At 44.9% G+C, this 24668-nt stretch overlaps 1 protein-coding gene and 1 long non-coding RNA gene across 2 annotated transcripts in view; one reads left to right on the top strand and one right to left on the bottom strand.

The window, feature by feature from the left end:
* Positions 1-24668, top strand: part of LOC115145961 (alpha-(1,6)-fucosyltransferase-like) — a 137641-nt gene that overhangs the window by 45060 nt on the left and 67913 nt on the right. Inside the window, 1 exon segment of the mRNA XM_065004126.1 lies at positions 21865-21918. The gene's annotated coding sequence lies outside the window, so the exon portion shown is untranslated.
* LOC135561562 (uncharacterized) lies at positions 10039-10734 on the bottom strand. The gene is made up of 3 exons (XR_010459559.1): positions 10601-10734; positions 10238-10498; positions 10039-10134 (listed from the first exon to the last, which is right to left on the bottom strand). It is a non-coding gene; the product is annotated as an uncharacterized LOC135561562 (long non-coding RNA).

A 24668-nucleotide genomic window follows, 5' to 3' on the forward strand; every position in this document is an offset into this window, starting at 1 on the left:
CAACAGCTGGGTATTAGAGAAGGATGTAGTGGAGGCATCAGGGGTTAATTTAAACCCCCATGTATGATAAAATACATCCTCATTCGGGTGTACAACGGAGGGCATAATGGAACACAGCGGCTTCTACCTGACTCTCCCCAGTAATGCGTCAGCACACATATATCGTAATAATCAGAGTTCTAATTATACAACCAATTTTCCAAAGCCTATAGAGTTATCAGAGGCCTGGGAAGTAGGGCTCAGCGAGATTACATACCCCCATAGCTGGTATAATATCAAAGATAAGGACCGGGAATTTTATTTCAAAAAGTTAACGGAACCTGCTAAATTTATTAAGGTTAAAAAAGGGTTCTATAGAACCGTCGAAAGGCTCGTCTCGAGTTGAATGAACGGCTATCGCAGAACAGTATGGAAATATTCCTGATGTACAACCCTATAAATAAAAGGGTACAAATCTCAGGAGATGCTTCCGGGGGGATAAAGACCAGTGGTAATTTAGCCTACATGTTAGGGATGGGGCCCAATACATGGACGTATGTGAGAGATAAATTATTCCCATTCCCCGCGGATATACATGCAGGATTTTACAACATATTTGTGTATACCGACATCATATCCTATCAAAGGGTCGGAGACAGCTGTGTGCCACTCCTGAGAACGGTTCATATAGATGGAAAGGATGGGGACATCGTCACTGTCACCTACGACAAGCCACACTACGTACCTGTAAGCAAGAAATATATTGAAAACATTCTTGTTGAGCTTAAAACGGATCAGAACGAAAACATTGAATTTACTTATGGTAAAACGATTGTAAAACTCCACTTTAGACCAACCAAAACCTCTCTACATATATAATATTAGTATTATATATTTTATATACATAATACATCTAAATTAAAATTATGGAACACCGACACCTCGACCCTAACAGGTATGTCACATACTATGTGGATCAAGTGGGTAATGGGTTACCAGGATATTATGGATCGCCCACCATGTATGGTTCGGGGATCGGAGGGATATTTCGTAATCTCTTTAGGATGGTTTTACCGTTTATGAAGAGAGGCTTCAGCATAGCCAAACCGCATTTAAAATCAGCAGCAAAAATATAGTAAGTGAGGTTGTCGCCAATGCGATAAACAGAAGGGCGTCACCAGATGTCGAGAGTCAAGAAGGCTCGGGGTTGATGATGTTGTCTCGAAGACCGAATAAGAGACCGCCAGGTATAAGGCGAAGACTTGAGCCTAAAAAACGGCGGTTAACGGTTAAAAGAAACTCAGTTAGTCAAAGACGGGGTAAAGTGAGGAGGTCTGGACCAAAAACGGTAAAAAGAATACTCGGAAGTATTTTCTAAAAGAACAAGCACCATGACTCTTTTACACCGCATGTCCTCTGAAGCTATAAAAACAGAGCTCGATCTTTTCACGGCCCCCTTAACCCAACATTCAGTAGAGAGGTCCAGTTATGTGGAGATAGCCCCACTCTCTGCCATTACAGACAACGGCCCCATAGAGTTTTTCATACCAGGCAACGGTGACAACTATCTGGACCTCAACAACACCTTGGTGCATTTGCGTCTAAAAGTAACCAAAAGAGATGGTACTGATATTGCAAACGATGCCAAAGTGAGTCTCATTAATTACCCAGTGGCCACCATCTTTTCCCAAGTGGATGTGACTTTGGGGGAACGGCTAATCAGTCAAAGCAGTGCCACATACCCCTACCGTGCCATCATGGAATGCTTACTCAACTACTCTGAAGACACTCTCAAGACCCAATTCAGCGCAGGGCTTTTTAGCAAGGATACTGCAGGAGGCTCTATGGAATCGACAGACCCATCCACAGGTGCAAATAAAGGCCTGGCCGCCCGGGCTCGCTACTGTGCAGAATCTCGAGAGTTTCATCTGCTAGGCCCTATACACTCTGACATTTTCTTTCAAGAACGTTTACTCTTAAATGCGGTTGATTTAAGACTAAAATTAACCAGGGCCAAGGATGAGTTTTGCCTAATGTCTGCAACGGATGGGGACTTTAGCTTAAAAGTGTTGGGGGCCACGCTTTTTATTAAAAAAGTATCGGTATCTCCGGCAGTTCGTCTGGGTCACTCACAGGCTTTGCTGAAAGGAAATGCCCTTTACCCTCTCCAAAGAATTACCTTGAAAACCTTTAGCATACCTGTGGGCAGCAGAATCTGCAGTCAAGAAAACCTATTTCTAGGCCCTTTACCGCGATATGTAGTTATAGGTTTGGTTGATCACGCCTCCAATACGGGCAGCTTAAATAAAAAAACCTTTAATTTTCAACACTTCAATGCAGAGTATGTCGCTCTGTGTCAGGACGGACGTCAGGTCCCTGCTAAGGCTTTCCAACCTCAATTTAATAACAACATATCTGTGCGAGAATTTTACAATCTATTCCTGGCTACCGGGAGGCATCTAAAAGATCTCTCTTTACCTATTGACAGAAATGATTTTGCCGAGGGTTACACAATGTATGCTTTCAATTTATCCCCAGATGATGACACCTCAGGAAATCTTTCTGTGGTGTCCCAAGGTAACCTCAGGCTGGAAATGCGTTTCCGTACACCTTTAGCCTGTACGGTTAGCATGATTGTTTATGCCTGCTCTGATTCAATCTTGGAGGTGAATAGCCGAAGACAGGTTTTAGTAGATTATTATTAAGGATCGTTGAGCAAAAGACATGAATACCCAAGAGTTGGAAGGGCTGATGAGCCGACTGATTGGAAAACAATTTTGCGGAGTGTTGGCTTGTGATGAATTACCTATGGAGAAATGGAAGGTGCGGCCTGCAATGTTTATTGTCAATACCCATCCTAAAAACATGCCGGGTGAACATTGGCTAGCTGTGACCTTAGAAGAGGAAGGAGGAAGAAAAATCTCAACTTTTTTTGATTCCTATGGTTTCCCATCCGGTTTTTCACATTTCCCCAAATCTATTAAAGAATTTCTGACCAAAAATGGCTCAAAGATATACTACAATATCAAACAGGTGCAAGATACCCTTTCAACGACATGCGGTCAACACTGTGTATTCTACCTATGCCAAAGAGCCCGGGGAGTTTCTTTTGAAGATGTTATGTCTCTTTATAAGGATGATTTAAGAAGTAATGATAAAGTTGTAGCTTGTTTTGTTAGAAAATATCAAAAGTGTTCAAATGTGTATCCTCTAAGAACGTGTAATCAAGGCGTATGCTCACGCCAAATGTTTCAAGAATGCCACAAATGTTAAATTGCTTATTTTTCAAATAAAATTTATTGAATTTAATCATAGTCATTCAAAAGTCATTCAAAAGGCTAACCACCCAGAGAGATCGGGATTAGGGAAAGGTCCAGAGGCGTTCAGGGGGGTAAATGGGTTATCGTCATTCATTTCATAAGGATGCGAGGGTTTTGGGGCATCTTTAGGGGTGCTGTATCTCGGTGACGGTTTGTGTTTTAAAGAGTGAATCTGTTGCCGAATCTTATAGTTGGGTACACCCGAGAGGGGTATGTTGAGGATGGCCAGGGCCTTAAGAAACTGAAGCCACCCTGGAGGTCTTCGGTCATCAGCCACCTTGTGGGCAGATGTGGTACTTTTAAGCAAGTCAAGTATATGTGAACCCTTGACAACAGCCCCTGAAGGATAAACTCTCCTTTGTCATTCCAAGTAGCTGCCCCATTTGAGTCTTTTAGCTTGTTCATAATGTAGCTAACATTTTTCCTGTTACGTGCCGGAACATGGGTTAACAAGTCATGCATAACTTTATCTTCAACAGGCATTTGATCTTCAGATGGTAAGCTCGCAGGTACCGGCCTTACAGGGCGTGGCTCTCGCGAGGCTCGTCATCTTTTAAAGGGTCCTGTAGGGAAATAGTTAAATGGCCTGTCTCTCTCTCCCCTTGTTTCACCAAGGACAAATACCTTTGCAAGAGGTTTGTGTATTTTTGGACCTTATCATAGGGGTTCAATCCTTTTTGATTCAAAATATCCTTCATGGCCGTATCCAAATCATTTTCCGCTGTTTGTCTGATATTTTCGGGGCCCCTGCATTTGTTTTTTTAAGTCTATCCAACTCTTGTTGTGGCACCAGATACATTTTATTGGCCATCACCCTATGTGTTCAACCACCACGTCGGGCTGCAATAAGGCTGGTGATGAAGGGCACGGCTATACTTAGTAAAGGTAGAATAAAACCGCCAGACTGTTGTATGCTATGTCGTTTCTTTTGAAGACTGACCCTTTTATTGGCAAAGAGCTTGATCGAGGTCTTTTGTCTCTTTAATTTTTTCAATTGTGTCAGGGTGAGTGGAATGCGTCCTTTGAGAAGATTCAAAGCAATCTCACATAGGGATAATATGAGATCTGAAGAACAGTGACCCAAGATGGCCTTCCGTTCATTAGATGTAGCCCCAACTAGGCTTCTCAAGAGGGGCAAGTTTCTTTTTAAACGCAGAGACATAGCGGCTACTTTTTTTAGGAATGTACACAGCCGGCCACTCCCACGGGAACAGACCGGTTCGTAGCCTCAGGTGTTCTGGAGTATTTGCTTTTAAATCCACGATTAAATGGCGCTTGGGTTGCGTCCTCGTAGCTCTCCATAAAGTAGGATTTCCTTCCCGGGTACATCTGCTGAGCTAGAGTGTTAATTTGTAGTTTGTCTCTAAGATTTTTGAACAAAACCATGTAATTGGCGTTGAAACTGATGGTGCGGCTATTTTTACCTTGGTGAAACACATTCTGCACCAAGTAAAGCACGGACAGGTTTCTATGATGCGTATATTGGGTAAACGCTCGGGCAATTTCGGGATGTTCGCTACCTGCAAATAGCATATCGTCCAAAACCAACAGATTGTTTTTATGAGGAGGTAAAAGTTCATCATCAGACAGGGTATCAGGTATTCCTTCAACAAACTTGATTTTTATTGTCTTCAACAATTCATCATACAGAGGTTGATAACATGAATAACACCACACAACATTATCAGGCTTTTGAGATAACACATGTTCAGAATTCTCTAAAATACTTTTTACAAAACAAGTTTTACCACTATTCGAAGGCCCTGCGATTAAGGCCGAAAATGGTAGTTGCAACCGGGGTCAAAACCTTCTACAGCAGTCATTATATCTTAAGCTTTAAGACCCCTGTAGCTTGTAGCATAAGTCAACACCCAAAGGGGGTAATGTGGTCCAGTCAGGCAAAAGCAGTCTCTTGTCATAGACAACCCTGAATCTTTTAGTAAGTGGGGCCTTCCTCAGATTGAAGCCCTTTATTATACACAACAATCTTTTTGTAGGAGCTCCTAAATCTCAAAGTCACTATTCCTGTCATTTAGGAACCACCCCTCAAACAAACGTGTGATTGATTCCTAGTTTTTACACGAGGTGTATTTTTTTTCATAGTTTTTGAGTCACGCCTGACACACTGCGGCCTGTAGCATAAGTCAGTAGCCATAGGGCAATGTAGTCCCGTCAGGAAAAAGCACTCTCTTGTCATAGACAACCCTGAATCTTTTAATGAGTGGGGCATTCCTCAGATGGAAGCCCTTTTTATCCCTAACAATCTTTTTGTAGGAGCTCAAAATCTCCAAGTCACTATTCCTGTCATTTAGGAACCCCTCGAACAAGCGTGTGATTGATTCCAAGTTTACACGCTGGGCATTTTCATAGTTTTGAGTCACTCCTTTGGCTTTCAATACCACGTGATTCTTTAGCGTTCTAAAAGCATAGCTTTTGGGCCCACAGGATGACCATTCTGTGATATGGTCACCCTCTGCGAGTTCGCTCGTTAAGCCACCCAGATAGTTGCTGAGTGGGGGGCTCCAATCCCCTGGTTTGCTTACATAGACCACAGAGTCTGTGTCGTGGTAAAGTACCCGCCTCTGAAACTGCTCCATGAGCTTGTACAGTTCAAGTCGGCCATAGGCCGTGGTAAATGCTGCAAGAAACACATTTACATTACCCGGGGGGTAGAACCCACTTCTTGTTACGTCGCCATTGCACCAAGGCAATGTCTTGACTCAAGAATGAAAAATGTGAAATTTCGTATTGGTCCGAAAAAATGAATTCCAAAAATTCTTCAGGGTCTTTAATAATCGACGTTGTCAACATATTACACCTCTGCGCTAATTTGCCCCAAAGCGAATTTAGGTACAATTTCGACACATTTCGTTTGGTTTTGTTGACCTCTATTCTGTCAGGGTCAAGAAGGATGCCTTCTCTGTCATGATAGTCTTGAATGTACCTGTCTTTACTTTCTTGATCTGTGACCGATGCAGGATAGCCTGAAGCCATTTGCTTACATCTCAAGAAGGTCTTGATGTACTCTTTAAAAAGAGTGTCTGATTTCTTTGGAAAGTTCCATACTTCAAAGATTTTGGCCACACGATACCCCATCTCTAAAGCCTTAGAGAATTCAGCTGTGACCCATACACCTGTCAGTGCTCTTTCTTGATCTGTGTGATCACATGGGTTTTGTTGTATGTTTTCACTGCAGGTGCGACAAAGGGGAAAGAAAAGTTTTCCTTGAGGGCCCCTGTAAGGCAACACAGGTATAAACAAACCCCTTGGAGGGTAGACTGTTGCTTTGATCAGACCAAAATAGTTTTGAGGTAAGTCAAAATCACGATGAATAATTTCAGGATGACCTATAGGATAGCATGAGGAACTCATTACATGCGGATAAAGGGATGTAAAATCCACATAGCCTATTGTCTCGTCGGGTTGCGCTACATACCTCAATGTCAAAGCATTGGTACGGCCGCCATACAAGGCCTGTCTTGGCTCCAGAGGTTCTGGGATGTCAAAGCTGGAAAGGAATGCTTGAACATGAGGATCAGACTTTTTGAGGGCTGTCCATTCGTGCTCCCACAAAACAACCACTTTTAGACCGTAAGTAGCCTGTAACGAATCAACTTTGTCTTGAAACTCTTCGTACATTTCCCCAAAAGTCTTTTGGGTTAGGACACATATGTTCTGGGGCACAAAGCAAGATTTGCAACCATGGAAGAAACAACCGTTGTACTCATACACGGTCTCAACCCCGTCAATCTTGGTGTAGCCATCTACATGGTAAGAGCCAAACGCCTTCTCCCCTCGATTCAAAGCATGTTGAATAAAAATGTCTTTATCCTGGGCCATATACTCTAGCCATTGAATGGACCCACTAGAGTAGGCCTTGAACTGGCGTCGGTAGTTGTCAGGCGAGGGGATCGCTATAGAGGATGTCGGCATATAGTGTGTACGGTATGTTTTCATGCATGCCGATGCAATCGTTGTACAACTCCAAGGGTCAATACCTGCATCTTTGATTACCTCTTCTCTGAATCTGAGGCATCCTTCACGAAGTATAACCACATCATTGTCACAGTATGATTCCATCTCTTTATGGAAATCAAAGGTGCCATGTCTTACTGTATCATACCAAGTCATGAATCTCTCTCGCTCTTTGGGAGACATTTGATCACACCCATACATTTCTGGGCTGGGATATGATCCTATATAGTGTAGATTCTCCTCAGATGTGAAGAAGTGGGGGAACCAGCCTTTCACAGAGTTTTCAAAACCCAAGGCCTCTGGCATTTGAGCCAATCTCATGGGTAAGAAGCTTAAACTGTCAATGTATCTCTGGTTGAAGGCGGGATCTACAAAACACAGGATTTTACTCCCTTGCGCTAGGACCCTCGGCGCTATGCCTTGCTTTATCAAGGGGTTCAGAAGAAGGTACGAGTCGTAGGCTCTAGCATTGTGCGCTATGAACGTAAAGTTTCGGTACTGTGGTTTTCTAAAATGTTTTAGAAAGAGTAGTGCACAATTGGATCCTTCTGCAGACCACTTTTCCCCGTGAATGTCATGGTAGATACAAAAATAGGCAAATGATCCCCCGATTGTTGATTTGTCTCAAAATCATAGAACACATATTTCTCTGAAGGTTCATCTTCAGCCAAGGGCTGAATATAACACTCGTGTGTCACTTCTTGAACCACTTCAGCATTTCTGCTTTTCAGACCCCCTTTACAGATTGGACACTGTAGGATTCCACAAACATGTGGTTTAGGGCTATCTATTTTAAGGCTGTAATTGCAATGACATTTTGGGCATTTCTTGTTAATGGCACAAATGCTTACAGATTTACCGGCCTTAGGGTGCCATGTTTCAATTTTGTGTTTATCGTAACAGTAGGTCGAACGACATGTGCGATGGCAATCCTCACAAGGTGTCAAGTTTAGGGTCTGCATAGGGCACTCGGCATCCTGACATACCGAACAGTTATAACGGCACGAGTGCCCCCTTTCGGCTGTAGCCGGTATGGCAGGATCTACACACATAGGTTGCCCCTAGGAACGCCGTGACGTTTGTAACGGCATAGTAATGTTCGTTTTGCACATAAAAGTACAGAATCTGGGGGTGCGGTTGGGGGGTGTTTTGGAACTTCAAGAGAGCTGCATTAGCTCTACTGTGGTACAAAACCACAATCTTGATATTCAGAAGGTTTTCAAATTTGACAATGTCTGAGAATGCCACGCCTTCATGGATCCCGAGACCCACCGCCGTTTGGATCTCTCTAGCCTTTTGCAATGCCGTCAGATCAGTACATCCGGGGTTAAGTAAATGCGCTAGGCCTATTGCAAAACATAGCTTATTATCGGGATTGTGAACGTTTATGAGGTAGGCCCTTTTATTGCTTATGATTTCTGACTGCATTAGGCTATCAAGCTTCCTTCTCTGCCCCCGCCCCCTGTGGTTGACGTATTATTTGCACTACAAGCTCTAGGGTTCGATCAGCTATGATGGCTAAATTTGACTGAACAAGGCGTTCTACCAGCGCTGTAAATTGTTCAAGATCTGCTTCGCCATTGGGTAAAATAAGAGATACTGAATTATGCAGGCTATCTCCACATATTTCCAACTGTAAGACATCACGAGGTTCGCCATAATCTCTTGCTGTTTCTAACAGGTCATTCAGAGTGTCCATTATCATCATGTAAAATACAGCATAGTCAAGATTCTGATTCACACATAGGAAATTGAAAAACTGTCGAATCTCTGTATTGTTGAATTTATTCCTGTAAACAACCCTGACACGTCTATCCTGAACATCTGCAGCCAGATTTATTAGATAATTGTCCAATTCCCCAAAAACATCTTGTGGCGTTTCAGACTCTACGGACCTAGGCGTTACGGGTTGTTCTATCGTTGTCGGGGTTATCGGGGCCGAAATTGTCTGACTCGCGTTCATACGATTAATTAAGGTTATGAGGGCTTCGGGAATCTGGGATAACATGTTTTCCTCAACCCCCCCTGACTGGTTCATACGATTAATCATTTCTAAGAGTTCGGCTGGAATCTGTGTTAATATGCTTTCATCTAACGTTCCTGAATCGTTCATACGTCTTATAACTTCTAGGAGTTCGTCTGGAATCTGGGATAAGAGGCTTTCAACTGTCTCCCCGTGTTGCGTTAGTTCTGCCATTTTTTTGGATAATTAAGAGTGTTCGTTTTTTTTCTTTCTGTAATGGTTGGTGTTACATGTATGATTTTAGCGTCTGTATTTGCGTTTTTTAATGGGGTTGCTGTTTAACATGCGTGGAATTGTTCTATGCCAGAATAACATATCGTCTCTGTACTGTCTCTCAATTAAATCCCCCAGTCGTTTGTATAGCAAAACATTCCTCGATTTCAAAGCCCTGGAAAATAATGTGAAAAACCTTTCTTGTTCGTCTGCAGGTATTGAGGCCGTAGAATTGACTGGGTCTATAAGGTTGGCCGCATCACAGAATAGCTGGTCATCAACATCTGACATGTCATTAAAAACAGGTCTCTTGGGTGTTTCATTCGGAATGCTCGGGCGCCGGAATCCCCAGCTCTAGATTTATGTGGTCGTCTGTGCCGTTTTCGCCGGTGCGGAGTCTGAATGAAAATAACACATACATAATTACGTTATTAGATATAAAAATATATATGTTAGCTACATACAAATGTCAAATACCTTTCCGTTATAATAATATATATTAACAGTACATAGTTAAAATACCTCGGCTTTTTTGGCGCTTGTTGTGACGAATCGCCGAAACCGGGGGTGTGTGACTTTTTCCCTCTAGCTTTCCCGATTCTGCTGGATCTGTCTCCGGGTAGTCTGAAAAACATTATTTGTCCTTGTTTTAACATAGGCTATCAACAGATCTATAACTAATAAAAAGGCTGATAACTAATAACAAAATGGTATAATGGTCCCATACCTTGTCCCTGGAGCGCCGGCTCGTGAAGCAGCAAGTTCCCGGCCCAACAGTAGTTTTCGGGTGGGCTTGATTCGGAGCAGTGTACTTGGGCCACAGTTGATCGTTGCCTGTTGGGGTCTTGAATATGTCGGGAGGGGGTCGATGTTCCCTGGATTCGCGGTGAGTTTGAAAAAGCGCTCGTACAGAACGGTAGAATTGCATCAAAGTCCTGCGTGTCAGCTGGCCATAACGCATCCTTTATCATAAAGGGCTGTATGTCGGCTGTAAATACATAAAAATAGTTTAAAAAAAATAGTACAACCTATTTTTAAAATGTTTATATATAAATATTTCTTGGGTATGTGTTTAATTATAAGGACTTACAACGAAAAAAGGCCGTTGGTGATTGTCTGCCAGACTTTTGCTCCTGCGAACCCCCATCATGTTCCAGATCGGGTAAATCGCGTAAAAGCTGCGTAAATGTCGGGGATCCTAGATTCCATTAGACAATGTTAACAGTTATACGCTATATCTACACTTTTTTTTATTTTTAAACCTATATTGGGCTTTTTTGAAATACCCAAATAACTAGGGATTAAATATTCCAATAATATTCAAACAAATCTTAAAATATGTTTTTCATTTACTCACCTTCAGAAATATCCATTATGCGAGATTCCCTTATTCCGAATATTATTATTATTATTTTAATCTGTCCGTGCAGCTCAATATTCGGGCCTTTATGTTTGCGCTAAAGCAATGCTGACAACGTTAAAAAATAGTTCTGTCCCTAACTATCTAAAAGTTCGGAATGAGTTTTTTGAGAGATGTATGCTACACGCCAACAACAGGCGGGGATGTCGTGACATTCTGTCTGCAAACCGGGTGTGTGGGGGCCGCAGATTAGAGATATCTGTTTAACCCCCGCTGTTCGGCTGATATCTCGACATGCCTTATGCATGATAGTGCACACCTTGGTTTCAAACGGTTCTCTACAGATAAGAGTTCTAGGACCCCCCCCAACTTTAGGATTTTCACACACACACAAACACACACACACCTGTTGCTCCGCCTCAAGACCCCTCCCACACAAACACACACAAACACTCGGATTCTATTTTACTTCGTGACAGAGTTGGAATAAGTTGTTAAATAGGTTTTTCCCATAGTTAAAGGGTGAGATACCGTTTTTAAACATTCCTTTTATTGAATTCCAAAATATTTCGTACAACATTTAAGACATGTTTGAATTAAGTAACCCATTTGAATAATATTTAAACATGCAGCACACGTGTTTTATGTAAAAATAAAAAAACCTTGGATGCAGGTCTTTGTACATTATTACAAACTTTAATAAAACGTAACGTTCATAACATACCCAATGTAGGAATAGACTATAAAATAATACATGTTTTTTTTCAGATCTTACAGTTGTCTGCGCCAGACCCTAGCTTGAGAGAAAAGAGCTCTACCCCTTAGTTAAATGGGGGGGTTGTAACGGCTTTCTAATGGTGAAGGAGAGTCGGACCAAACTGCAGCGTGTCTATTTTGATTCATCTTTAATAAACAAACGTAACACACAACAAAACACTAACACTACAAAACGAAAACCGAAAACAGCCTATACAAGTGTCTACTAACCTCTAACCAGGACATCAAGACACACAGGACAATCACCCACAATACAACCAAAGAATATGGCTGCCTAAATATGGCTCCCAATCAGAGACAACGGTAAACACCTGCCTCTGATTGAGAACCACTTCAGACAGCCATAGACTCTCCTAGAACACCCCACTAAGCTACAATCCCACTATACACACATTCCAAAATCCCAAGACAAAACACACCACAATACAAAAACTATATGCCACACCCTGGCCTGACCCAATACATGAAGAAAACACAAAATACTTAGACCAGGGCGTGACAGAACCCCCCCCCCTAAGGTGCGGACTCCCGAACGCACCTCAAAACAAATAGGGAGGGTCCGGGTGGGCGTCTGTCCATGGTGGCGGTTCCGGCGCGGGACGTGGACCCCACTCAATTAATGTCTTAGTCCCCTCTCCTCGCGTCCCTGGATAGTCCACCCTCGCCGCCGACCATGGCCTAGTAGTCCTCACCCAGAAACCCACTGGATTGAGGAGCAGATCGGGACTGAGGGGCAGCTCGGGACTGAGGCAGCTCGGGACTGAGGGGAAGCTCGGGAGTGAGAGGAAGCTCGGGAGTGAGAGGAAGCTCGGGAGTGAGAGAAAGCTCGGGAGTGAGAGAAAGCTCGGGAGTGAGAGAAAGCTCGGGAGTGAGAGAAAGCTCAGGAGTGAGAGGAAGCTCAGGAGTGAGAGGAAGCTCAGGCAGGTTGATGGATCTACCAGATCCTGGCTGGCTGGTGGTTCCGACAGATCCTGGCTGACTGGCAGATCCTGGCTGACTGGCGGATCCTGGCTGACTGGCGGATCCTGGCTGACTGGCGGATCCTGGCTGACTGGCGGATCCTGGCTGACTAGCGGATCTGGCAGATCCTGGCTGACTGGCGGATCTGGCAGATCCTGGCGGATCCTGGCTGACTGGCGGATCCTGGCTGACTAGCGGATCTGGCAGATCCTGGCTGACTGGCAGATCCTGGCTGACTGACGTATCCTGGCTGACAAGCGGATCTGGCAGATCCTGGCTGATTGGCGGATCCTGGCTGACTAGCGGTTCTGGCAGATCCTGGCCGACTGGCGGATCCTGGCTGACTAGCGGATCTGGCAGATCCTGGCTGACTGGCGGATCCTGGCTGACTAGCGGATCTGGCAGATCCTGGCTGACTGGCACTTCTGGCGGATCCTGGCAGACTGGCGGATCCTTGCTGACTGGCGGATCCTGGCACACTGGCGGATCCTGGCACACTGGCGGATCCTGGCTGAATGGCGGATCTAACTGATCCTGGCAGACTGGCGGCACTGGTGGCGCTGGGCAGACTGGCGGCGCTGGGCAGACTGGTAGCTCAGGCGGCGCTGGGCAGACTGGCGGCACTGGCGGCGCTGGGCAGACGGGTGGCTCAGACGGCGCTGGGCAGACTGGCGGCGCTGGGCAGACCACACGAACAGGGGGGGGGGGCGGGGTGGGGGCACATATTCTGTACATGTCATCAGGTCATAAGGTCAGCAATCAATCAAATTTGACAGGCGCCGTATCCTATTACTCTCTGATATAGGCCGATAGTTTTTTATATTTTCTGGGTCAAGGTTTGGCTTTTTCAAGAGAGGCTTTATTACTGCCACTTTTAGTGAGTTTGGTACACATCCAGTGGATAGAGAGCCGTTTATTATGTTCAACATAGGAGGGCCAAGCACAGGAAGCAGCTCTTTCAGTAGTTTAGTTGGAATAGGGTCCAGTATGCAGCTTGAAGGTTTAGAGGCCATGATTATTTTCATCATTGTGTCAAGAGATATAGTACTAAAAGACTTGAGCGTCTCTCTTGATCCTAGGTCCTGGCAGAGTTGTGCAGACTCAGGACAACTGAGGTTTGGAGGAATACGCAGGTTTAAAGAGGAGTCCGTAATTTGCTTTCTAATAATCATAATCTTTTCCTCAAAGAAGTTCATGAATTTATCACTGCTAAAGTGAAAGTCATCCTCTCTTGGGGAATGCTGCTTTTTAGTTAGCTTTGCGACAGTATCAAAAAGGAATTTCGGATTGTTCTTATTTTCTTCAATTAAGTTAGAAAAATAGGATGATCGAGCAGCAGTAAGGGCTCTTCGGTACTGCACGGTACCGTCCTTCCAAGCTAGTCGGAAGACTTCCAGTTTGGTGTGGCGCCATTTCCATTCCAATTTTCTACTAAAGTGCCTATAAGAACATCCAATAGTCAAATGTATATGAAATACAAATAGTATAGAGAGAAATAGTCCTGCAATTCCTATAATAACTACAACCTAAAACGTCTTACCTGGGAATATTGAAGACCAGCTTTCATATGTTCTGAGCAAGGAACTTAAACGTTAGCTTTCTTACATGGCACATATTGCACTTTTACTTTCTTCTCCAACACTTTGTTTTTGCATTATTTAAACCAAATTGAACATATTTCATTATTTATTTGAGGCTAAATTGATTTTATTGATGTATTATATTAAGTTAAAATAAGTGTTCATTCAGTGTTGTTGTAATTGTCATTGTTACAAATAAATAAATTGGCCAATTAATCGGTATCAGGTTTTTTTGGTCCTCCAATAATCGGTATCGGCGTTGAAAAATCATAATCGGTCGACCTCTATTAGAGAGTGGAGGGTTTAACAGACTGTTGGTTTTAAATCCTCCTCGAAAGTAACAGAGTGATGACGCCCTGAGAGAGAGAGAGAGAGAGAGAGCGAGAGAGAGACAGAGTCTCCTGGCACAGGGGGCAGTGTACTGATGAGTTGTGGATGGCACAGTGGTGGCATGGTGTGGCCATGAGGGCTTTACTGTGATCCCACACTGATCCTCTACCCTGGCGCACACACACACAAACACACACACACACACACACACACACACACACACACACACACACACACACACCCACAGAGAACTTGTCTGTCTGCCAGCTTCCACAGCTCTGCTCCACTCAGCTCTGCTCCACTCAGCTAAGCTAAAGCATCTCTGGCAAAAACACTCTTGTCTTCTTAATAGGGGAGGAATTGCCTTCAAACCAATGAGAGTTTCCAAGTCACTGGGTTGCTACTTGAGTCTCTGCCCAGAAGCCAATGAGAACCATCTGTCACGCAAAAACCCTTGTTGATACACAGCACATACACACACACACACACACACACAACACACACACACACACACACACACACACACACACACACATTTTGTTATGTTACAACGTTGCTTTCAAATGGATTCAAGAAAAATGTTCCTCATAACTCTACACACAATACCCCATAATGACAAAGTGAAAACAGTTTTTTAGACATTTTTGCAAATATATTAAAAATAAAAAACAGAAATACATTATTTACATAAGTATTCAGACCCTTTGCTATGAGACTTGAAATTGATCTCAAGTGCATCCTGTTTCCATTGGCCATCCTTGAGATGTTTCTACAACTTGATTGGAGTCCACCTGTGATAAATTCAATTGATTGGACATGATTTGGAAAGGAACACACCTGTCTATTTAAGATCCCACAGAGTATGTCAGAGCAAAAACTAAGCCTTTAGGTCGAAGGAATTGTCCGTAGAGCCCCGAGACAGAATTGTGTTGAGGCACAGATCTGGTGAAGGGTACCAATAAATATCTGCAGCATTGAAGGTTCCCAAGAACACAGTGGACATCGTTCTTAAATAGAAGGTTGGAACCACCAAGACTTTTCCTAGAGCTGGTCGACCCGGCCAAACTGAGCAATTGATGGAGAAGGGCCTTGGTCAGGGAGGTGGAACATGTGAACTTTTATGTGCCTTAATAACAAACGTGTACGCCATCTGTAAATACCAATAAAATGTATAAATTACAAGCCTAGTTGGTTTAGCCACGGAAAAAGACAGGAACTTTCCCACTGGCCATCACGGCTGAGATAATGGATGGACTAGACATACAGAGAGATGAGTTCGGATTGGATGACACTGTTATTCTAGCAGATTGGCACCAGAGGGGATATCTAGCATGGTCGACAGGCAACACTTGTGCTCTCACTCTCCCACTGTGTGTGTGTGTGTGTGTGTGTGTGTGTGTGTGTGTGTGTGTAAGCGCGTGCGTGCATTCGTCTCTCGATCTACCACTCTCCTGCATATTCTGGAGCTGATGAGACAATCGAGGCATCTGTTCCAGGCTACGAGACAGAGCTGCTTGCTTTCTATTCCTCATTCGCGTGTTTTAGATGTAAGTACAGTGTTACTAATAATAGATGGCTGAGATTTGCACTGGCTACCATCCTCTAGGTCTATAGTGAAGATCACAGAGCGGTAGAGTTCAGATGTACAGTATTAGAGCATATATAAAGGAAGCCGCTGCTCCCATAGGTAAAAGTGACATGGGATTGGTTTCTTTTTAGTGTATTATTAAAGGAGAGTACATGTTCAACAAGTCCTTGTCCCCGAAGTAAAAGGACACTTGGCATCAGTGGACTATTTTCTTTTTAGTATATCATACCGCTCCCTCTCTCTCCCATCTCTCTCCGTATTATTCAGTCCCAAGGGCATATCTGTCCTCAAACCACAAGTGTTGCCGTTTTTAAGTTAGGGAGCGCCACTTTATCTCATTGAATTGGAAGTCCTATTCAAATTAGGCCTTCGCTTCACAAAACAAACTTCACAGAGATGGCTGGAGTTGACCGTAACATTAGCTGCTTTCTAACTGATTGTGAACTGTGAGTGTACCTCAAATGCGTGCAAAGGTATGTGTGTGTGTGTGTGTGTTTATGTGTTTATGCACCCGCGCATGCGTGTGCTAGTGTTTCCCCTATATTCATTGCCGCCAATGAAATCGTTGCCGCCACACACACACACACCAAAATCTCATTCGACATTGAAAATAGTTCCACTGGATGTCATAAGGTGAATGCACCAATTTGTAAGTCGCTCTGGATAAGAGCGTCTGCTAAATGACTTAAATGTAAATGTAAATGTAAATAACTAAAACTTAATCGAAGCTATGTTGAAATTAGAAGGGACCGACATTCATAATCTCTTCGCTCAGTGCAATTTGCTAACAGTTATTGAAATGAAAGCTAGACAGTCAGAGAGCATCGAAAATGCCAAAAGCAATGGATAGAGGACTATTTTTTTGCTTATTTTCACGTCAAGGAAATACAATCAATTTTAAGAGGGGATGCGGCCCGCAGGGCAAAATGAGTTTGACACCCCTGGGGCAGAGCAAGAGCGCAGTGAAAGGAGAGAGGAGCAGCAGAGCGTCATTTTATTTTCATGCATTTTGAACTAGAATGCCCTATTAAAAAGTCACCAGAAGTGACCTTCTCATAGTCGTTATACAACCCCCCCCCCACCCCGCTACCTTAGCCACGGCTGAAAAAACTCCTAGGGGAAACACTGCATGTGCGTGCATGCGTGTGTGCAATTAGTGTTTACAATCCCTATGCTCTTTTACAGAGGTGAAGACAAGGGTCCCAGTGGCTCTGAAGACTCACCTATTATCATATTGCATGAAGACTCACAGGTCTATTATAACTGTACTGCATGCAGATTCTAGTAAAAGGCTCCAGCTCTCATCTCTGGTCGTACTCATCCTCCTGGCCTCTTCGGGGACACAGAGTTCTCGTTCTCTTTAGTCAGCGGAAACAGAAGAAGATGGAAATATTCCTGTATTGTTGTATTTTTAAAAAGGCCCAGTGCTCTGCTTTATATTGTATTACATGCATTATAGGGTTTATTCTCAGTTGTGTGGTTCTCCTTAGCTCTGTCAGCGTGCTTGGGTTGGGTTGGGGAGCAAAGGGCAACAGAGTGTGGGATTGGGAGTGAACATGTTTTGTGGAGTTTTAATTTAAGGTGACGGTTAGGCTTAAGGTTAAGGTTAGGGTTAGGCTTAAAATCTGATTTTTAAGAAGAGAAATTGTAGAAATAGGTAGGGTTTAGCCATAATTATGACTTTGTGGCTGTGGTACAGTAACTAGTGATGATCGTGTTACTGTGAAATAAAACAATTTGCAGGCAGGCACAATGTCCATGTGTATGTACTTGTGTTAGTGTACGGTGTGAGTGTAACTTTCAGAGAACCTCGTCAGTTGTACTGGCTGGTAATAAGTCGTTATCTTTGTGGTTGGGTACTCTTTTCTCTCTGACATGACGCACTTCTTCTAGCGCTTCCTCTTTCCTTTGAACAGCGTGCTTCCTGACTTGAAATGTGCACGTCTCCTTTTAGAGAAGTACATCTGTCTCTTTCTGTCTATCGGCAGGCAGCCACGCACTGCAGGGGATCGCTTCTCCAAACTGAAATATGGTTCCTTTGCTTCAAACCCACATCCCTCCTCCCCTTCCTCCCTCTGTCCTCTCCCTCAGCCCTTTGGTAGGTAAAACCACCCATATATCCCCTCGGCTGAATAAAAAGGGTGAGAGGGTGCGAGACTAGTGTCAGTCTTTTCCCCTCCAGCCTCAGAGGAACAGAACATAAGAGAGGAGGCAGAGAAGAGGTGGAGGGAGAGGTGAGGTTGGGGAGAGAGGGAGAGCATAGGTGAGGTTGGGGAGAGAGGGAGAGCAGAGGTGAGGTTGGGGAGAGAGGGAGAGCAAAGGTGAGGTTGGGGAGAGAGGGAGAGCAGAGGTGATGTTGGGGAGAGAGGGAGAGCAGAGGTGAGGTTGGGGAGAGAGGGAGAGCAGAGGTGATGTTGGGGAGAGAGGGAGAGCAGAGGTGAGGTTGGAGAGAGAGGGAGAGTATAGGTGAGGTTGGGGAGAGAGGGAGAGCAGAGGTGATGTTGGGGAGAGAGGGAGAGCAAAGGTGAGGTTGGGGAGAGGGAGAGCAGATGTTGGGGAGAGAGGGAGAGCAGAGGTGAGGTGAGGTTGGGGAGAGAGGGAGAGCAGAGATGATGATGGGGAGAGAGGGAGAGCAGAGGTGATGTTGGGGGAGAGGGAGAGCAGAGGTGATGTTGGGGAGAGAGGGAGAGCAGATGTGAGGTTGGGGAGAGAGGGAGAGCAGAGGTGAGGTTGGGGAGAGAGGGAGAGCAGAGGTGAGGTTGGGGAGAGAGGGAGAGCAGAGGTGAGGTTGGGGAGAGAGGGAGAGCAGAGGTGAGGTTGGGGAGAGCAGAGGCGAGGTTGGGGAGAGCGGGAGAGCAGAGGCGAGGTTGGGGAGAGCGGGAGAGCAGAGGTGAGGTTGGGGAGAGAGGGAGAGCAGAGGTGATGATGGGGAGAGAGGGAGAGCAGAGGTGAGGTTGGGGAGAGCGGGAGAGCAGAGGTGAGGTTGGGGAGAGCGGGAGAGCAGAGGTGAGGTTGAGGAGAGCGGGAGAGCAGAGGTGAGGGATGTGGGATGAGAGAGAGGGGTGGTGCAGTGACACATAGAGTGACACATACACAGCCCTGCCTGCCAACATTTCCCTCCCTGCTGCTTTTGACCCCTCCCGGAGGATCATCCATCCAGAAACATCCATCTGTGCCTTTCTCCCCAAAGGGAAAAGAGGTGTGTGTGTGTGTGTGTGTGTGTGTGTGTGTGTGTGTGTGCGTGTGCGTGTGCGTGTGTGCGTGTTTTCAGCATAACCAGCACAGTTCTGAGATGAGGGATACACTGCAGCACTATATAGGAGACTTGGCACCGTGGCCCATACATTGTACATGTAATGTAAGCCTTTATGGATAGAGACATACACACACACACACTGTTATATAAGGTGCTAATCCAGCTGCAGTTCATGTCACAGAGGCCATTCCAGCTGTGTTTCTGGAGCTGGGTCACCTGACCCTGTCCTCACCATTTCCTATCACTGAAGACCAATGAGAGTCAAGGTAATACACTCAGGAGCCTCCGCCTAGAGTTACAGAGGATTTGGTAACTGCTGTGCAGGACAGTGTCTCGTAATAAATACTCTGCTTTCAGCATGACTCGACTTTCTACACTGACGTTCTACTTTCTGTGACTTTCTCCACTATTAAAGTAGTATGACACTACTTGATGACTCCAGTATGGGAGTATACTTTAGCTGGGCTCGCCGAGACAGACAAAACGTGGTTTGCTGGTGAATACCACTACAAAGGAAGTAATCCAACATGCCCTGACACATGACGGTGGCTTGATAAGCGTAAGTCCTCTATTCACTGCACAACTAGGACATTTGATGTATGCGGTACAGTACAGAACAGGACAGTTTGTATGGTATCATAAAGCAAACAGACTAAGGCTGAGTAGCTGGGATTGTAGGAGAATGAATGAATAACCCCCCCCAGCTGTAAGAGCATGGTGTCTTTCTCTCTCACACACACACACACACACACACCACACACACACACACACACACGTTGTTTATTTGATCTGGATTAAAGATCTAATCAAATGTTCTGCTGTGGCTCCGGGAAGACTACCGAGTGTTAGACCTGACAACATGTCTGGGAGCGTTGGCCTGTCTAGAAACGCATGGATGTGGAGAGGCTGGGAGAAAAAGACTAAGGATGCCCCTAGTGGAGAGGTCTATCTATGCTGCGATACGTCTAGGGCTGATTTCCCAGACGGTTGAGATGATTTGTCGTCCTGGAGGTAGGCTTAATCCGGGTTATGAGAAACCTAGTAAATAATCAGCCGTTTTGACACTTGACATTCCAATCGGAATTACAATGGTGGAGAGAGGGATAGAGATGTAACTAGCATGTGACCTCTTTAGGTCTGGTCTAGAGGTAGTGATGAAGAGAGTTCAATACCTGCATATACAGCTAAGCGATGCGTTGATCGTTGCATCTCTCAGGGAAGTCCACTGGGTAGATTGCGTATCTATGTTTTCTATCCTGAGGGCTGATTGGTCGGCCTGTTACACGTGATGGTCTCAGAAGCCAGGATAATTAGGATTGATTTCTGAGAAAGCTCCATTTGTCCTGCTGCCCCTCCAGCTAAAGCTCTCTGTTGAAATATTGAAACCAGTGCTGCTGAGCCGGCTGCTGCTGAGGTGTGTTTGTGTGTTTGTTTGTTTGTTTGTTCCATCCGAGGCTCTTTTAAAAAAACAAAGACGAATCGCTGGTCGCTCTCTTTCATCTGATATGTTGTGTGTGTGTGTGTGTGTGGCTCGACTGCCTTACCCAATTCCCTTGGACCTCAATGATCCTACATTATAGATTCCTTTGTTTTTCTAGGTAAGGCCGGGGAATTATATGGCAGCGCCCGCTGCTCTGGGGGAGATTGGAGTTGTGGTAACTGATGATTTCGTTTTGGAACCTTGCATGTTTTTCAGGGGAAAAGCCATGTTGAAAAGAAAATATGTATTATCGATCGGCAAAGTAAATTAGAGTGGTGTGGTTTGGTAAGATAGAAACCTTTTAATGTAAACGTGGAACCGTTTTCCTATCAATGGATGCTGATGAATCTCTGCGGCTAGATCCAGCTAAGGTCATTTCAGAGCAGGCTGCTGCGGCATTCCTTGAGCTTTGTATGTGTGTGTGTGTGTGTGTGTGTGTGTGTGTGTGTGTTTTGCTGTCTTCCTGCATGTGATTGTGTGGGGGGTACGTGTGTGTGTGTGTGTGTGTGTGTGTGTGTGTGTGTGTGTGTGTGTGTGTGTGTGTGTGTGTGTGTGTGTTTGCATGCGTGCATCATTCATTAGACACAGAGTCTTGCTTAATGGGCTCCAATTACGTCTGACGCTTCCATCCATCCTGGGCCTGGCCCTGTCGCCACGGCAGCAGTAGAGTGTGGGTGTCACTGCTCTCAGCCGTCACCATGGATTATGGGATGGATGTGCAGCCAGGGAGGTTCTGGTGCTGAATACACAAACGCACACACACACACACTGCTGCTGCCACTGCAGTTCCTTCCTGGCACCTAGTTCAGCCTCCTTCAACACTTCACTGTGGAGTTGACACTGATGTCCCATAGCTGTACAAACAACACACACACACACACACACACACACTCCTGGCCTGATAAATACCCTTGAAGGAAATGACAAATGACCAACGTCTAAAGCATCGTTCTTCCCGACTAAAATAATGGTGGGATATTTACTTCAGCTGTGTGATATTGTTTTCTCTCTCTTTTCGAACAGAAAGAAGTTGCCCTCTGAAGTCCGTTGTGAGTGGTCTGTGAGGCGTGTGTTAAGGTAAACTGGAGGGGATGGAGGGCTATGGGATGGGTAGACTAAGACGGATGTTTGGTAATAAGTTAAAGGATTAACAATCATTTGGCTACGCAGCCAACTTTATGGGTGTATATTAACTTCTCGTGTGTGTTGTGTGTTTATGAGCACTGGGCGTACAGCATGGGTGTTCTTATTGGGTTCCACAATGCACAGAAGTTTCTAGAAACTTTTACTGGCTGTGTGACATCTGTGTACTGAGCTGGCTTGGATGGGCGGAGCTAAGATCAACTGGGGGGGGCTTGAACATGCCTTTGGGAAAAGGGAAAGGGGGATGCCTAGTCAGTTGTACAACTGAATGCATTCATCGGATATGTGTCTTCCGCATTTAACCCCTAACCCCTCTGAATCAGAGAGGTGCGGCGTCCACCGGGAACAGTGGATCAACTGCCTTGCTCCGGGGGCAGAACGGCAGAGTTTTACCTGGCGTGTTGTGTTGTCCCGTCCTGGCCGGTGCTAGTCTAGGTTGGGTCGCCCTCTCACTAATGAGAAGCATTGCTGTGACCACGAGGAGGCCTCAGCCTTGCAGCAGCACCCCCAGCCAGAAAGCCAGGCAGAAACAGAAACAGACTACTGACTGCATCAAGTCAAGCAGAAAGATTAGAACGAGAAACAGGCAGCAGCCCAAGTGCAGTTCATCTCCTCCTAAATGTGTCGTCTTTTACTGTGCCAACTGGAGCATGACAAGCAGCAACTCAAGAGACACACACCCCAACCCCATCCCCATACACACACCATTATAACATCATGTGTCGCGATGCCATTCCCATCCCCAAGCCTGTCCCTGTCATCTCCCTCAAGTCACCAGGGTTGGGGGTGGTGATTCAGCCCCATGAAAGTAGGGGGGTAGGACATTATTCAGACATAACCATGACACAACTCTCTCCATCTCTCCACAAATAACAGGGTGAAGTCACGTTTCACACCTTCCGCTTGTTGAATGACAAAGCTTATGCAGTCAGCCACAAAAATGTATTAGTATTCAGGTTGCCACAGCACTATGAATTGTTCATGTTTTCATCGATGATGGGGAATGTGATGTGCGCGTCAGAGGAGGCTGGTGGGAGGAGCTATAGGAGGACGGGCCCATTGTAATGGCTGGAACGGAGTCAAACATGTGGTTTCCATAGGTTTGATACCCTGCCATATATTCCATTCCAGCCACTACAATGAGCCCGTCCTCCTATAGTACCTCCCACCAGCCTCCTCTGGTACACGTTTGAGCTCCCACCTCTGGACATTAAGAGTGGCGAGAGAGTATTTCTCGCTCTCTCTGTGTGTGTCAATGCTTGTATGAATGCTTGTGTCTTTGTAATGAATTTTAGAGTGCTGGGGAGCAGGTCATTATTTGGAAACCCACAGAACACTTCATTCAGGATTCTTGTCTGTCAAATGAGGATGTCTTTCTGTATGAACCTCAATTACCAGGAGTATTAGAGAGTGTGTGTGTGTGTGTGTGTGTGTGTGTGTGTGTGTGTGTGTGTGTGTGTGTGTGTGTGTGTGTGTGTGTTTGGTATTAGTGCTGAGAGTAGCAAGTAAAGGGTGTGGGTTTGTGAGACGCGTTGTGCCTTTTTCCGTTGAACTCTGCACCCAGGCAAACTGGCAGTTCTCCTCCTCAGCAGTACTTGCTCTCTTGTTGTAGTACTTCTTCAACTTTGAATAAATAAAGACATTTATAAACAAGGCAACAGTAAGCACACGCACACACTTCCTTGGGTCAAACAGTGTAATTTTGTAAATGACGGATCTCTATGGAAAGACACATAATTCACCCAGGTTTCATCAAATTTGGGCCAGTGCTGTCTGAGATATTGCGTGTGACGAACGTACTAGCGGACGGAGCGAGATCGATTTCATCGTGGGCGACAATGATAACATATGACTGCACTGTTTGGACTTAATTGTACTATTCCAGGAAGTGTTTGAATTGTTTAATACCAGAGTGGTTAGTTTAGTAGACGTGTCTCCTGTGATCGCCAACAAGCCAAGGATCCCTTAGGTCAGTAACTCATTACTTGAACTACATGTCCAAACAGCTGGAGGGATTATCATCAGGTAAACAGTTTGTCCCTGGTTGAAATAAGATTGATCAGCCTTTTCAGACAGGAACAATTTTCCAACTGGAAATGTCCATGAACTTCAACTGAAGGAGGCTTTGTTGCAAAATGTCCAAAGACTGGAATTTCAGCCTGCCTGCCTGTCACGTTTGATCTGAAGCACAATTTAGGAACTGAACCGTCTGAATTGAAAAACTGTGACTTAAGAGTATTTTTGACCAGGACTAGGACTTCTTGAGTAAGATCTCTCTCTCTCTCTCTCTCTCTCTCTCTCTCTCTCTCGCTCTGTCTCTCTCTGTCTCTCTCTCTCTCTCTCTCTCTCTCTCTCTGTCTCTCTCTGTCTCTCTCTCTGTCTCTCTCTGTCTTTGTCTGTCTGTCTGTGTGTTTAGAATTCCTAGTCTTTATTTCTGTATCTTAATCCTCTTAATGTATCTTTTTAGAAATGTGTAAGTAAGCAAAGCATGGAGAAAAATATAAGAAGTTAGGACTAAGTGTGTGGACAGGGTTGCTAGGCAACGTCTCTCTGCTGTGTACGAAGCTCAGATGAAAAAGCATTTAGTGACTGAGCATGAAAACACAAACGCACACACACACCACACACACACACACATACTGACAAATGCAGTTGTGACAGACCTGCAAGATAAGCAGGCTATA

Source organism: Oncorhynchus nerka, linkage group LG18 (assembly GCF_034236695.1).
Source record: "Oncorhynchus nerka isolate Pitt River linkage group LG18, Oner_Uvic_2.0, whole genome shotgun sequence".
NCBI classification, from domain to species: domain Eukaryota; kingdom Metazoa; phylum Chordata; class Actinopteri; order Salmoniformes; family Salmonidae; genus Oncorhynchus; species Oncorhynchus nerka.